The sequence below is a fragment of the Procambarus clarkii genome, chromosome 37, assembly GCF_040958095.1.
Source record: "Procambarus clarkii isolate CNS0578487 chromosome 37, FALCON_Pclarkii_2.0, whole genome shotgun sequence".
NCBI classification, from domain to species: Eukaryota; Metazoa; Arthropoda; class Malacostraca; order Decapoda; family Cambaridae; genus Procambarus; species Procambarus clarkii.
The window spans coordinates 15476688-15490034 of NC_091186.1; the positions used below are offsets into that span (position 1 = coordinate 15476688).

The window sequence follows — 13347 nt, forward strand, 5'->3', positions numbered from 1 at the left end:
CCAATGTCTGGTCTTCCTTGGGTCAACGAAGTACGCAATCCCCGCCACCAAGAAAAGATTGCTATCCATGGATAGCAGAGGAGGGGGAGGGGAGGGGGAGAGACTGAATTAGGCATGCGAGCGCATGTGCGTGAATGTATTTTGCGGTTACAATACAGGAGCAGCGAGTTTGCTCGCACGTTAGAAGGAATAATCATTGTGCTGGCACCGATTACAGCAGTGACTTGTTTGTGGTCAGCCTGGTGAAATCTGCGGTCGGGGAGGTAATGAAGTTTGAGTCGGGAGGGGGGGGGGGAGTGGAGGAAGGGGGGGAGAGGGGGAAGGGGGGAAGGGGGGGAGAGGGGGAGAGGGGAAGGGGAGGAGGAAGAGGACAAAGCGTTCACGTTCTCTACGTGATCTGGGGGGAGAGGTAAAGAGGAGGTAAATAAGCGAATGTGAGAAGGCGAAAAGCCAACATGACTATATATAGGATTTGGAAACATGTGACGTGGCCACATGCGACCTCAGAACACTGAAAAGATTTACTGAACACAAAATATGTACCACTTACGGGCTATTCATGCCCGTGCCACCTCTTAGGTGGCTTAATCCTTATCAATCAATCAATCAGTGATGTGACCGCAGTGAAGGAACGGTGCCCATACAACCCGTCCTCCTAAATAAAACGTCGCATTTTGACGTACACTCCACCTAGAGCCCAAAAATGTCGTGCTAGAAAATGTTCGCGGCTCGCGAAATTAACATACTGTCCCGTTTTCTGTTTTGGGTCCTCTGGTAGGTTAGGATAAAAGGCACTTAAGTACGACACTTTCTTGAAGCTGGGAAACCTTAGGAGTACGGGGGGGGGGGGGGGGGGGCTGGTCCATCCACTCGAACCATCGGAGATGGAGTACAGACCCGCATGATGCGCGGTCGTTACTGTACCGATCACCGGGATACAGACTAATGATCCGAAGAGCCTTTTGTGATCAAAATTACACCATATATATATATATATATATATATATATATATATATATATATATATATATATATATATATATATATATATATATATATATATATATATATATATATATATATATTAAAGCGTTCACTAAGTACTCGGAATCCATTAATTGATAAACATGGACAAGTGCCAGTCGACCCCTGATAAGGTGGTATCTGGTCCTTACAAGCGAGTTGTTACACGCCTTGTACCGGATATATATACAAATTCCGAACAATTTTAGTCATTACCCACCGCCTTAATAAACAACTCTAAACGCAAAGAAATATAAACAAAATTGTTGCAATAAACGCTTTAAGTATTATATATTAAACCGTAAACACACACAAACATTAAGTTAATGTGAGACTGAAATGTTATGATAGAACAACATACTCGAACCCCCATGGTAATAAACTAGAAGTAAATACCTCAGACACAACCATTTAGGTGAACTACTCCTCTCAATGATGCTCTATGAAATTGAAATTAAATTTAAGTTTATTGAGGTATAAATACACGCAAAGGGATGTGGTTAGGGGATGGAACGATCAGGAGAAGAGCGCTAAGTCATTCCGACTATATAGCACTTGGAAGGGGTCAGGATAAGGATCTGGGATGGGACAAAGGGGAAGGAATGGTGCCCAACCACTTGGACGGTCGGGGATTGAACGCCGACCTGCATGAAGCAAGACTTTCGCTGTACTGTCCAGCCCAAGTTAGGTTAGTTCTGGATATATCCACCTGTCACAGCATACAAAAGCCCTCCCCTTCCCCCCCCCCCAACACCAATCCATTAGCTTGACCAAACTTCAAGATGTTCTGATGACGGCTTTATCAACTTGACTATTTTTGTTTAAGTTTGCCCCAAAGGGCGAGTTTATTGGGCAGCGCCACTCATCCTGTGAGTGGACACTCCGCCATAGTGACAGTATCGGGCAGCGCCACTCATCCTGTGAGTGGACACACCGCCATAGTGACAGTATTGGGCAGCGCCCTCATGCTGTGAGTGGACACACCGCCATAGTGACAGTATTGGGCAGCGCCACTCATCCTGCGAGTGAACACACCGCCATAGTGACAGTATTGGGCAGCGCCACTCATCCTGTGAGTGAACACACCGCCATAGTGACATGTACAACACTCCCCAATAGGAAGAAAACCCGCTGGGTTGTCCATCCAGTCACTTACTAGGCTATTGTTTTTGCATTTCTCACGCTTAGTCACGGAAACCTAGTTGCTCAAGCATTTGATGAGGGTGCAATTTCTGCCGTAAACAGATGCATGTCATCCTGGTATCGAATGTTACGTCATGCAAATACCTGCGGACTCTAAAACAATGTTAAGAACAGAGAAGTAGGCTACAAGCGATCCAGCCAGGAGTTTGTAATACAGCTGAATTTTATCTCAAAAATCAAAACGGAAAGATGGAAGATATCATCCGGCACTGTCTCGCGCAAGAAATTCCTAAGTTATGTATAATACATGCTACCTACCGGGAAGGAAACAGAGGGTCACAGTATAATGAGAGAATCAGATTAGACATATAACGAGAACATCACAAAGGTCGGTAGCCTATTGCAACCTCTACTCTTGAATAACACATTGTATTTGGACGTAAAAATCATCAACGTCAGTGAGTTGAATAAATCATTTTGCGACTCGCAAAATTGACAGATTGTCCCGTTTTCTATTCGTAGGTCCTCGGTTAGGGCAAGTTCGGGCAATTTCGTCCATTATGTCTGTGACGTGACAACTGGAAAGAACGGGATGCACTAATGGCTATCCTGCTCCCAGTACTTTACGTCAACGATATGACAAGAGAGATTTGGCTTCTTCAAGATCAATGTTTGCCGGTGATGAGCAACTAATGAGAAAAATCAAATAAAAGGTGGGAATAAAAAAAATGGCCATTGGACTTTTATCACAACGAAATGGAAATTTTTGATAATAGGAACGAGTGAGAAGGCCCTTGCAGTCACCAAGATGGACTGTAAGGGCCTTCATTCAAGATAATGACAGTACAGTCATCATCTTGAACTAAATCTATAACTATTCAAGATAGGATTACGACATTAATCTTTTTCTGCAAGCTGACAGCACTAATTATGTACACCACAGAAATAAGTTGCAACGTAGTCTGCAACTTAGACTGTCATAATGTAACAATAATTTACATTATGGTCTGCAGTTTATACTTATGTAGTGTACGTAAGTATTCCAGTAACAAAACTTAATATCTAACAGTGGCAGCAAACGGGAGTAAGATATTCTGAGCGTTACATATCTCCACCGTGTGTGTGTGTGTGTGTGTGTGTGTGTGTGTGTGTGTGTGTGTGTGTGTGTGTGTGTGTGTGTGTGTGTGTGTGCGCTCACCTAGTTGTGCTCTGGCTGTTTGGTCCCGCCTCTCAACCGTCAATCAACAGGTGTACAGGTTCCTGAGCCTACTGGGCTCTCTATCATATCTACATCTGAAACTGTGTATGGAGTTAGCCTCCACCACATCACTGCCTAATGCATTCCCATTTTGCATTCCATTTGTGTGTGTGTGTGTGTGTGTGTGTACTCACCTAGTTGTACTCACCTAGTTGTGTTTGCGGGGGTTGAGCTCTGGCTCTTTGGTCCCGCCTCTCAACCGTCAATCAACAGGTGTACAGATTCCTGAGCCTATCGGGCTCTGTCATATCTACACTTGAAACTGTGTATGGAGTCAGCCTCCACCACATCACCCCCTAATGCATTCCATTTGTCAACCACTCTGACACTAAAAAAGTTCTTTCTAATATCTCTGTGGCTCATTTGGGCACTCAGTTTCCACCTGTGTCCCCTTGTGCGTGTTCCCCTTGTGTTAAATAGACTGTCTTTATCTACCCTATCAATCCCCTTCAGAATCTTGAATGTGGTGATCATGTCCCCCCTAACTCTTCTGTCTTCCAGCGAAGTGAGGTTTAATTCCCGTAGTCTCTCCTCGTAGCTCATACCTCTCAGCTCGGGTACTAGTCTGGTGGCAAACCTTTGAACCTTTTCCAGTTTAGTCTTATCCTTGACTAGATATGGACTCCATGCTGGGGCTGCATACTCCAGGATTGGCCTGACATATGTGGTATACAAAGTTCTGAATGATTCTTTACACAAGTTTCTGAATGCCGTTCGTATGTTGGCCAGCCTGGCATATGCCGCTGATGTTATCCGCTTGATATGTGCTGCAGGAGACAGGTCTGGCGTGATATCAACCCCCAAGTCTTTTTCCTTCTCTGACTCCTGAAGAATTTCCTCTCCCAGATGATACCTTGTATCTGGCCTCCTGCTCCCTACACCTATCTTCATTACATTACATTTGGTTGGGTTAAACTCTAACAACCATTTGTTCGACCATTCCTTCAGCTTGTCTAGGTCTTCTTGAAGCCTCAAACAGTCCTCTTCTGTTTTAATCCTTCTCATAATTTTAGCATCGTCCGCAAACATTGAGAGAAATGAATCGATACCCTCCGGGAGATCATTTACATATATCAGAAACAAGATAGGACCGAGTACAGAGCCCTGTGGGACTCCACTGGTGACTTCACGCCAATCGGAGGTCTCACCCCTCACCGTAACTCTCTGCTTCCTATTGCTTAGATACTCCCTTATCCACTGGAGCACCTTACCAGCTACACCTGCCTGTCTCTCCAGCTTATGTACCAGCCTCTTATGCGGTACTGTGTCAAAGGCTTTCCGACAATCCAAGAAAATGCAGTCCGCCCAGCCCTCTCTTTCTTGCTTAATCTGTGTCACCTGATCGTAGATTAAGCAAGAAAGAGAGGGCTGGGCGTGTGTGTGTGTGTGTGTGTGTGTGTGTGTGTGTGTGTGTGTGTGTGTGTGTGTGTGTGTGTGTGTGTGTGTGTGTGTGTGTGTGTGTGTGTGTGTGTGTGTGTGTGTATGTGTGTGTGTGTGTGTGTGTGTGTGTGTGTGTCGCAACACACTCTCACCCATATTTATATACACGAACACATTTCAGATCAGTTTCAATTGCGGTTGCGAAACGTGTCAACTTGTCTTTCTAAGACCGAGCGTTGCTAACAGCTGACGTGGCAAGTCTGCTTCATCAACTCATCATCATCCTCCAACAATCTCCTACGGCAACTATGGATGGAATGTACGAACCCGGTGCGTTCGATCAATTTATGATTCCTCAGGACTACAAATCCGAAACGCTGTCCATCCAGCTGTCAGCTGGTGTCAGTACGATAAATAAATGTATAAGCTGGGTAGAGTGTAAACTAATAATCATAAACAGACTCTTGTATTATCCTGTAAAATCTGATATTTAAAAAAAAAGTTATTTTACGGTGTCTGGGATGCTCCCGGACGCAGGTTCGAATCCTCGTCACGGCCCTCGTGGATTTGTTCGTGTGTCGCAATATATTGTCAATACATATAGATGTTGCAGTGCCAAAAGTTTGTTACTAGCTGCCATTATAACTACAAGATGTTTACGTTAAATGCAATTGTTAATGTAAAAATTCCCATTGAGGTGTGATTAAGATCTTTTTGTGTCCTCTGTAATCCTGTTTACCTCTGCCGCTCACAGGATGAGTATAGGTACACAATAATCTAGCCTACTCCAGCGGCAATACTCAAATCGTTTATTGCCTTCCTTTTAGGGCATAAAAAATTACAACAATTAAAAAGACTAACTTTATTTTGAGTCAAACTGTTCAAATTACATACATTCCATCCAGTAAATTCAGGTACTACCAATTTTTTTTTGGATTGTAGTTTTCGTGCAACCAATTTCATGCATATTATTTTTAAATGCATCTCCGTGCCAATTTCATGGATATTCATGTTTAAATTACAGCCCAATCACTTGGGTTGGCATTACAGGAGAGGGTAGAGCGACGGTCTCGCTTTATGCAAGTCGGTGTTCAATCCCCGACTGTCCAAGGGGTTGGACACCATTTCTTCCCTCCTTCCCATCCCAAATCCCGATCCCCTACAAATGCTGTATAGTCGTAATGGCTTGGCGCTTTCATATTAAAATACGCTATACACTGTAAAGTATAACACTGATATACAATAAAATATTTAAAAACGCGCTATTTGTACCGGTCTCAAATGTATATTTTAGCAGTGTGTTTTAGGCTATATGATTACAATTTATCAGCATGAATAATATAGCATACTGGCTATCGCTCTAGTGGTCAGTGATTCTAGGCTCCGATAGCCTCCAAGTGAATGAAATATTATTATCCACGTTTATAGTGGTTATCAATTTATGAATCGGGAGTAATGAAGTACTTACTATTCTGATAGTGAATCTCGACTGTACTGGTTTGGCTAACAATTCTCACCAGTTGCAACACAAGTAGAGTAGAAAGCAGACATTCATGCGTGCTACGCCAAGAGAATCATGACCAGGGGCCAGATTCACGAAGCAGCTACGCAAGTACTTACGAACGTGCACATCTTTCCTCAATCTTTGACGGCTTTGGTTACGTTTATTAAACAGTTTACAAGCATGAAAACTTGTCAATCAACTGTTGTTATTGTTATAAACAGCCTCCTGGTGCTTCGGAGCTCATTAACTGTTTAACAATTGTAAACAAAGCCGCCAAAAATTGAGACAAGATGTACAAGTTCGTAAGTGCTTGCGTAACTGCTTCGTGAATCTGGCCCCAGGCAGACTACGCCTCTTATTCTCAGAGCTCTCTACACTATGTGCTAGTAGTCACTGCTAGACAAGTTATTTATGGTTACACACATCATTTTACGGCTGTTTTTATATTGCATTACAGCTTTCATTCAATGTGCAGGCGATGAGTCACAATAACGTGGTTAAAATAAGTTGACCAGACCACACACTAGAAGGTGAAGGGACGACGACGTTTCGGTCCGTCCTGGTCCATTCTCAAGTCGATTGTGGGGACCATTCTCAAGTCGATATCCCAATCGACTTGAGAATGGTCCAGGACGGACCGAAACGTCGTCGTCCTTTCACCTTCTAGTGTGTGGTCTGGTCAACTTCATTCAATATATGATACTCTGTTGTGTCATACTCGGCGCCAACTAGGCTATTGTAATATAATGTGAAAATCCCAGATTTTAAAGATAAATAGCACCAATGTTCAAGAAATGTCTAAATATTTATTTCATAATTGTATAATAAAAAAAATATCATGGCCCGAAATTTGGTCCACGTGACTATAACCTTCGTATCGTCACCCACGGGATGGGTGGCGGTGCATGATAGGCAAATAATGAAATACGTATGAAACTAGTTCACCACAAATGTATATTGCTTAGCTTAAAGAACATTGGGGTTCCAGTTCCTGATCCCAATATGTGGCTTCCTTACCTTTCCGCCACCTCCAACAAGGATAGGCATGAGGTCCATACTAAATATTTTAATCAAAACGATCCTCTTCCCAAATCACTCCTCATCCTCGTCCCTTACTGGGGCGTTCACACTCGCTCCCAGCTTCCTCACGCACCAACCCGTCCACTTAATTTAATTAATTAATTATTAAATTAAACACTTTCGCACGGGAACGACGCAGCATTGCGTCGCATTTTGACGTATACTTTACCTCAAGCCAAAAACTATCGTACTAGAAAATGGTAGCAACTCGCGAAATTGACGTAATGTTCCGTTTTCTGCTCGCGGGTCCTCTGGTAGGTTAGGATAAGGCACTTTAGAACGAGTTTCTTGATGTTGAGAACGCAAGGGAACGCTAGCGAGAACGGGCTGCACACACACTCATTACACCCACCTTCTTCCCGGACTTATTCTCATACTTTGTCTAATTCAGGGGTTCTTAATTTTTTTTTTACGATTACAGATCCCTCAATGGCTTAAATAATATGTCGCCATTACCCCGTCCGTCAGACTGTCGAAATCATCACCAGTCCAAGGTACCTGTGTGACTTCAAGTGATGTTAATAGCTTGGTTTTTACTTTACATAGCAAGGAACAGAACTGCTGAAAGAAAATCATTAGGATTTTTATAATTTATGTATAGAAAAATGGCATATGACAAATACACAAGATAGTTACAACTAGTGAGATTGGTGCTGTTGTTTTTGTGCAATCAAAACATGGAACCGCCTCAATCCGTATTGGCAACGGTGATAGTTAATTCTAATTTAACAACTATTTTTAATTGTTCAGAGATCGAGCCCCATTATTTGATTCCTATACCTCTTCAGCTACATGCTCTCTGTTCATGAGAAAGTTTTGACAAGGTCCTCCTAAGTGGTCCTGATCATTCAGGCTGAGATACCTTAGGCTACTTCAGAATGCGAGCTGAAAGCATCAGCAGTCTAGCTGATAAGGTCGCCAACCTGAAGGCCTATTCAGACTGGGCTATGCTGAAGATGAATAAAATAAAGGTAGACGGGTGTGTGTAGCAGTTTTTCAGACTAATAGGGAGTGTTGGAAGAGACGATCCCTACCCGTTCATGTGTGAGAGCGTAGGTTCAATTTTTATAAATAAGTTTTACTGGTGGAAATCCGCCATTTGTGTATTACGCCATGAAGACATCGGTTCCCGTAACGGTATCCTGTATCTAACAAGAGCGTATTAGTAATGAATGTCTTCGACACAGGGCTTGTAGCAGCCAATTAACTCGTTAACTCCGAGGGTGGGAGGGTGGGGCCCTCCCTCTTGATCACTTCAATGTTACATTCCCTCAAAAATACCGTCTTACTCCTGTGCCGGCAAGGTTCCTCAAAGGCTCCCTGGCCGCCAGCAAACTACTCACATAACCTGAGGGCCACCATCTCTAGTGGCTTCGACAGGGCTGGAAGCCGGCGGCTTGTCAGAGGTCCTCCCATTGTTCCCGATTATTTTTTCTAACTGATTTTTGAATTGGAATACAGTCATGTCTTTGCATTAGGCTTCAGCAGGTAGGCAGTTCCATGATTTATATTCTTAAAGGTGATAAAGCGTTTTCAGTCCAACACTGGGTTATTGAGCTTCAAGCTGTTGCCCCTTGTATGCGTTACATTTGACCTTTTAATAAATAAATAAATAAATAAATATGTTTATTCAGGTAAGGTACATACATACAAGTGATGTTACATTAATGGATTGATATATAGATAGAGCTAGTACATACAATGCCTAAAGCCACTATTACGCAATGCGTTTCGGGCAAGAAAAACATTAATATCTAGAACTTAATACTAATTGAGCATAAAGAATAAAAAGTGTTGAAAACAAATACAAATAAAGATAAAAAAAAGGGGGAACATGACTGAAAAAGCAGCACAAATACAATAGGTTGACAAACAGTGTTGATTAAAAAAAAAAAAAATAATAATAATAAAATAAAATAACAGACATGGGTTGACAATAAAGGAGTGAGGTGGGTTACAGGGAATTTATTAGGTATTGTTTAGTTTTTATCTTAAACTGGTTGAGAGAGGTACAGTCTTTAACATGGTTGGGAAGGTCATTCCACATTCTGGGTCCCTTGATTTGTAGAGCATTTCTAGTTTGATTAAGTCGTACTCTAGGAATATCAAAACTGTATTTATTCCTGGTGTGGTGCTCATGGGTTCTGTTACAACCTTCAATGAAGCTTTTGAGGTCAGGATTGGCATTACAGTTCAGCGTTTTATATATGTATAATACACAAGAGAGAATGTGCAGTGACTTAATATCTAACATATTCAGAGATTTGAGTAAGTTTAGATTTGAGTATTTAATATTAATATTAAGATTTTAAGAATATTAAGATTAAGAGTATTAGATTTGATTTAAGTAAGATTTGAGTTTAAAAGAAGTCTAGATTAATATTCTCTTGTAGTACACGAACACAATTTTCCACACACTCGCTTCAATTCTGAATACTGGGCTAATATAAGCCTAAATAGAATTATCAATCTTGAACTCTCCGGTTAATTTGAAGAGAAGATTTCAAATAGGAACTAGCAAATATATTGGCTACCACAATGTGTCAAAACATTGTACGTGGCAAGAAACAAAATAATTAGACTGGTAGATGTTGTCACAGGGGGTAATAATAACTAGGCTACATGTATCTCGAGCAGGTCAGCTTGTAACGGGATTTAGATTACTCGAAATGTAAAGTGTGTGTGGATAAAGACTGGATCACACACACATATATAGTGTATTACTTCTTTGACGGTGTGAAAATAGTGCCGAATGCCTGAAATGACACATTACTTTATTGTTAATGCGAAACAATAAAGTGTTTGTATCATACTTGGTAAATTGTATTCAGTCTTCCGCCATTAGTGTTTGTCTTCCTTTATCTAACTAAGCAATTAACCAGCTTCGGCTCAGCACCCTAAGATGCTGCCTTATTATTTATCGAGTGACAGGTTAATTGCCTATTATGCTCTAACCACACTGTACCACCTTTACAGCCTGACACTTTGTTATTAACTGCGACTTCAAGATCTTTATATATCACCGGGTAATTGATTGTTTAACAAATCATGTGTATTCAAGCCGACTTCCGTCTCTGCTACATTATTCAAACATTTAATGAATTTTTCTAATTTACATTTAATTCATATTAAATAAATTAAATGTTCCCATTCCTGCTGTGTTCTCTCTTTAAACAATAGAGAAACACCACAAAATAAAGTAGGTAAACCTTACAGCTGTAGAGACAGTGGTTGCAGCAACAACTAGCAGCCGTTAGGCTATGAGGATGTCCCAAGCCAACGTGGGAATCAGGAAGACACCACAGATTTACTGGCTAACATGCCTCCCACACCTAGGCTCGCACACTCATATACTCTTGCAACAGCACGGAGCGTCAGTGCATGCAAGGTTTACAGACTATATTATACTCAGATATTGCAGCAGTATATCTTGAGGTTATCTTGAGATGATTTCGGGGCTTAGTGTCCCCGCGGCCCGGTCCTCGACCAGGCCTCCGCCGACTCCCTTACGTACCAAGTTTCTCCATCCATTCTTTCGTGTTCTAGTGTGTTTTATATGTTTAAAACTTTCTTTATGCTACATACTCAAATGATCCATTTATATACTTCAATCATAGCAACCCCCTAATTCCTCATTGTCTTTCTAGATTATGCAAATTAAGACCTATCGAGGCGACCCTTGGTCAACTATATTGACGATTCCCAGGATGCAACCCACAACAGTTGTCTCTCCCGGGTGAGTACTTACTTCTATGTGAACCAGATGAATGATTGATTGATTGATGAAGATTAAGCCACCTTAAAGGTGGCACGGGCATGAATAGCCCGTAAGTGGTGGCCCTCTTGAGCCATTACCAGTATCAATAGATGATACTGGAGATCTGTGGAGGTGCGACTGCACCCTGCGTGACGGGAGATGTCTCCCGTGAACCAGATGAAAGGAAACGTTGCCTAAAAGCTTCTGCTTTGCCGCAGCAAGGGAAGTGAACTATCAGAAGGACGCGCCAAGCCATTAGGTCTATATAGCACTTGGAAGGGGTCAGGATAAGGATTTAGGGATGGGACGGAGGGAAGGAATGGGGCCCAACCACTTGGACGGTCGGCAGCAAGAATTGAACCGGGACCCCCACTGACGTTTACACCTGCACCAAAGTATCCATTATATAGAAGATTCTCCAACTGCAGCGTACAGGAATATGTCTTACCTTACGTCGCATTTTACACACATTATGTTGTTGTTGTTTAAGATTCGCTACTTGGAACAAAAAGTTCCAAGCAACACGGGCTATGGGGAGCCCGTAGTCCATGTGTGGTAGGCCTTCTATAGCACAGAATATGCAACAGACCAGCTATGACATGTTTGGAATCGAGAATTCTATGTACGGGCATCACAAAAACATCCACTAGACAGGGTGACATTGTAATTGCCAGAATTAGGCTGGAATATCGATATCTATGGCAGGTGGCTGTAGGTAATGAATCCCCCCAATGGTGAACATTCCAATTGTAAACTATGTGAACAAGAGCTGGGACATACTCTCCAACACTATATCTTTGATTGTCCTGTTACCATTGACTTCAGACCAAATGATATGAGGTACTTTGAGCTCTGTAATTACTTCAATATTGGAAGATATTCTTGTGTTGTACTCGGATTTTGCTAGTGGAGGCTAATAGAACAGGTTTGCATTTCATGTTCTTTCTTGATTCCATGTATGACTAACCATCCTGTGAGATGGGGGATATTATATGAACTTATAGCTAGGTTTTTGTTATCTACACTGTGTACATTTCATACTGGATAGAGTAGCAGCACATTTCTGTGTATACCTAAGTTGGTTAATAAAGAAAAAATAACAAACATATCTATATACACACACGAAACCGAAAGTACTAATCTCTATAATTAACTGGGTGCTTCTTACCTTATTAAGTTGACTGCCGATTAATTGTTTATCAGATTCCAGTTTGGCACTAATGAAGACATTGACAGATAAAATACTAATTTCACACGAAAACGTTGCACACAATCACTGGGCTTGAAGAGTATAATCTTATCTTTCACAACACTAGCCACTTAGATTCACCACCAAAAAAATTTCTATCGCAGTTTAATATATGATATCATGAAGAAGTTGCGAGCTACAGGAAATTACCGGCATGCAAGCACCAGGACCGACGCGACGCACATCCTCCCTCACCAACACCCAAGAGCGCACTGGCTGGCCCAGCGAGGCTGTGTTGAAGTCACCAGTTGTTGTTATAGATTCAGCTACTCGGAACAAGTTCCAAGTAGCACGGGCTATGGTGAGCCCGTAACTTACCTGGCACAGGAGCGGGGCAAGTAGCACGGGCTATGGTGAGCCCGTAACTTACCTGGCACAGGAGCGGAGCAAGTAGCACGGGCTATGGTGAGCCCGTAACTTACCTAGCACAGGAGCGGAGCAAGTGGCACGGGCTATGGTGAGCCCGTAACTTACCTGGCACAGGAGCGGAGCAAGTGGCACGGGCTATGGTGAGCCCGTAGTGGACTAGTGCTGGAGCCTATGTATATAGCTAGTCTAAAAAAAAAGACCTAAGAGTTATGTCGTTTCACATTAAAGCAAACTTACTCAATTCTAACCTAACCTGCCATAAATAAAAAAAGATACTTTTTTGTGTTTAATATAGTGTGTGGTGTGTGGGGGGGGGGGAGGTGTGTGACGTCATCTGCATATCTCTGGAAACCTTTCTGGGAGATTTTTAATTCCTGACCAAACGACGTTTTCTACTATTTTGAGTAGAAGTAAACAAACAATTATCAAAAGAAGGCGCCAAGTCGGGGAGACTATGTAGCACATTTTGAGTAAAAAAGTTCGTATAATAACTGAACGAGTGTGTGTAATTACAGATGAGTTTCTCATCTACAGTATACCGTATACCATTCTGCATAGTAATTTATGTATTTTTTTGTAGAACC

The 13347-nt window shown here is 42.0% G+C and overlaps 1 protein-coding gene across 1 annotated transcript in view; it reads right to left on the reverse strand.

The window, feature by feature from the left end:
• The window catches only part of LOC138372044 (uncharacterized), a 114301-nt gene extending 101718 nt beyond the window's left edge, over positions 1–12583 (reverse strand). Inside the window, exon 1 of the mRNA XM_069337160.1 lies at positions 12314–12583. The gene's annotated coding sequence lies outside the window, so the exon portion shown is untranslated. The remainder of the gene's footprint in view (positions 1–12313) is intronic.
• Positions 12584–13347: the final 764 nt, after the last annotated feature.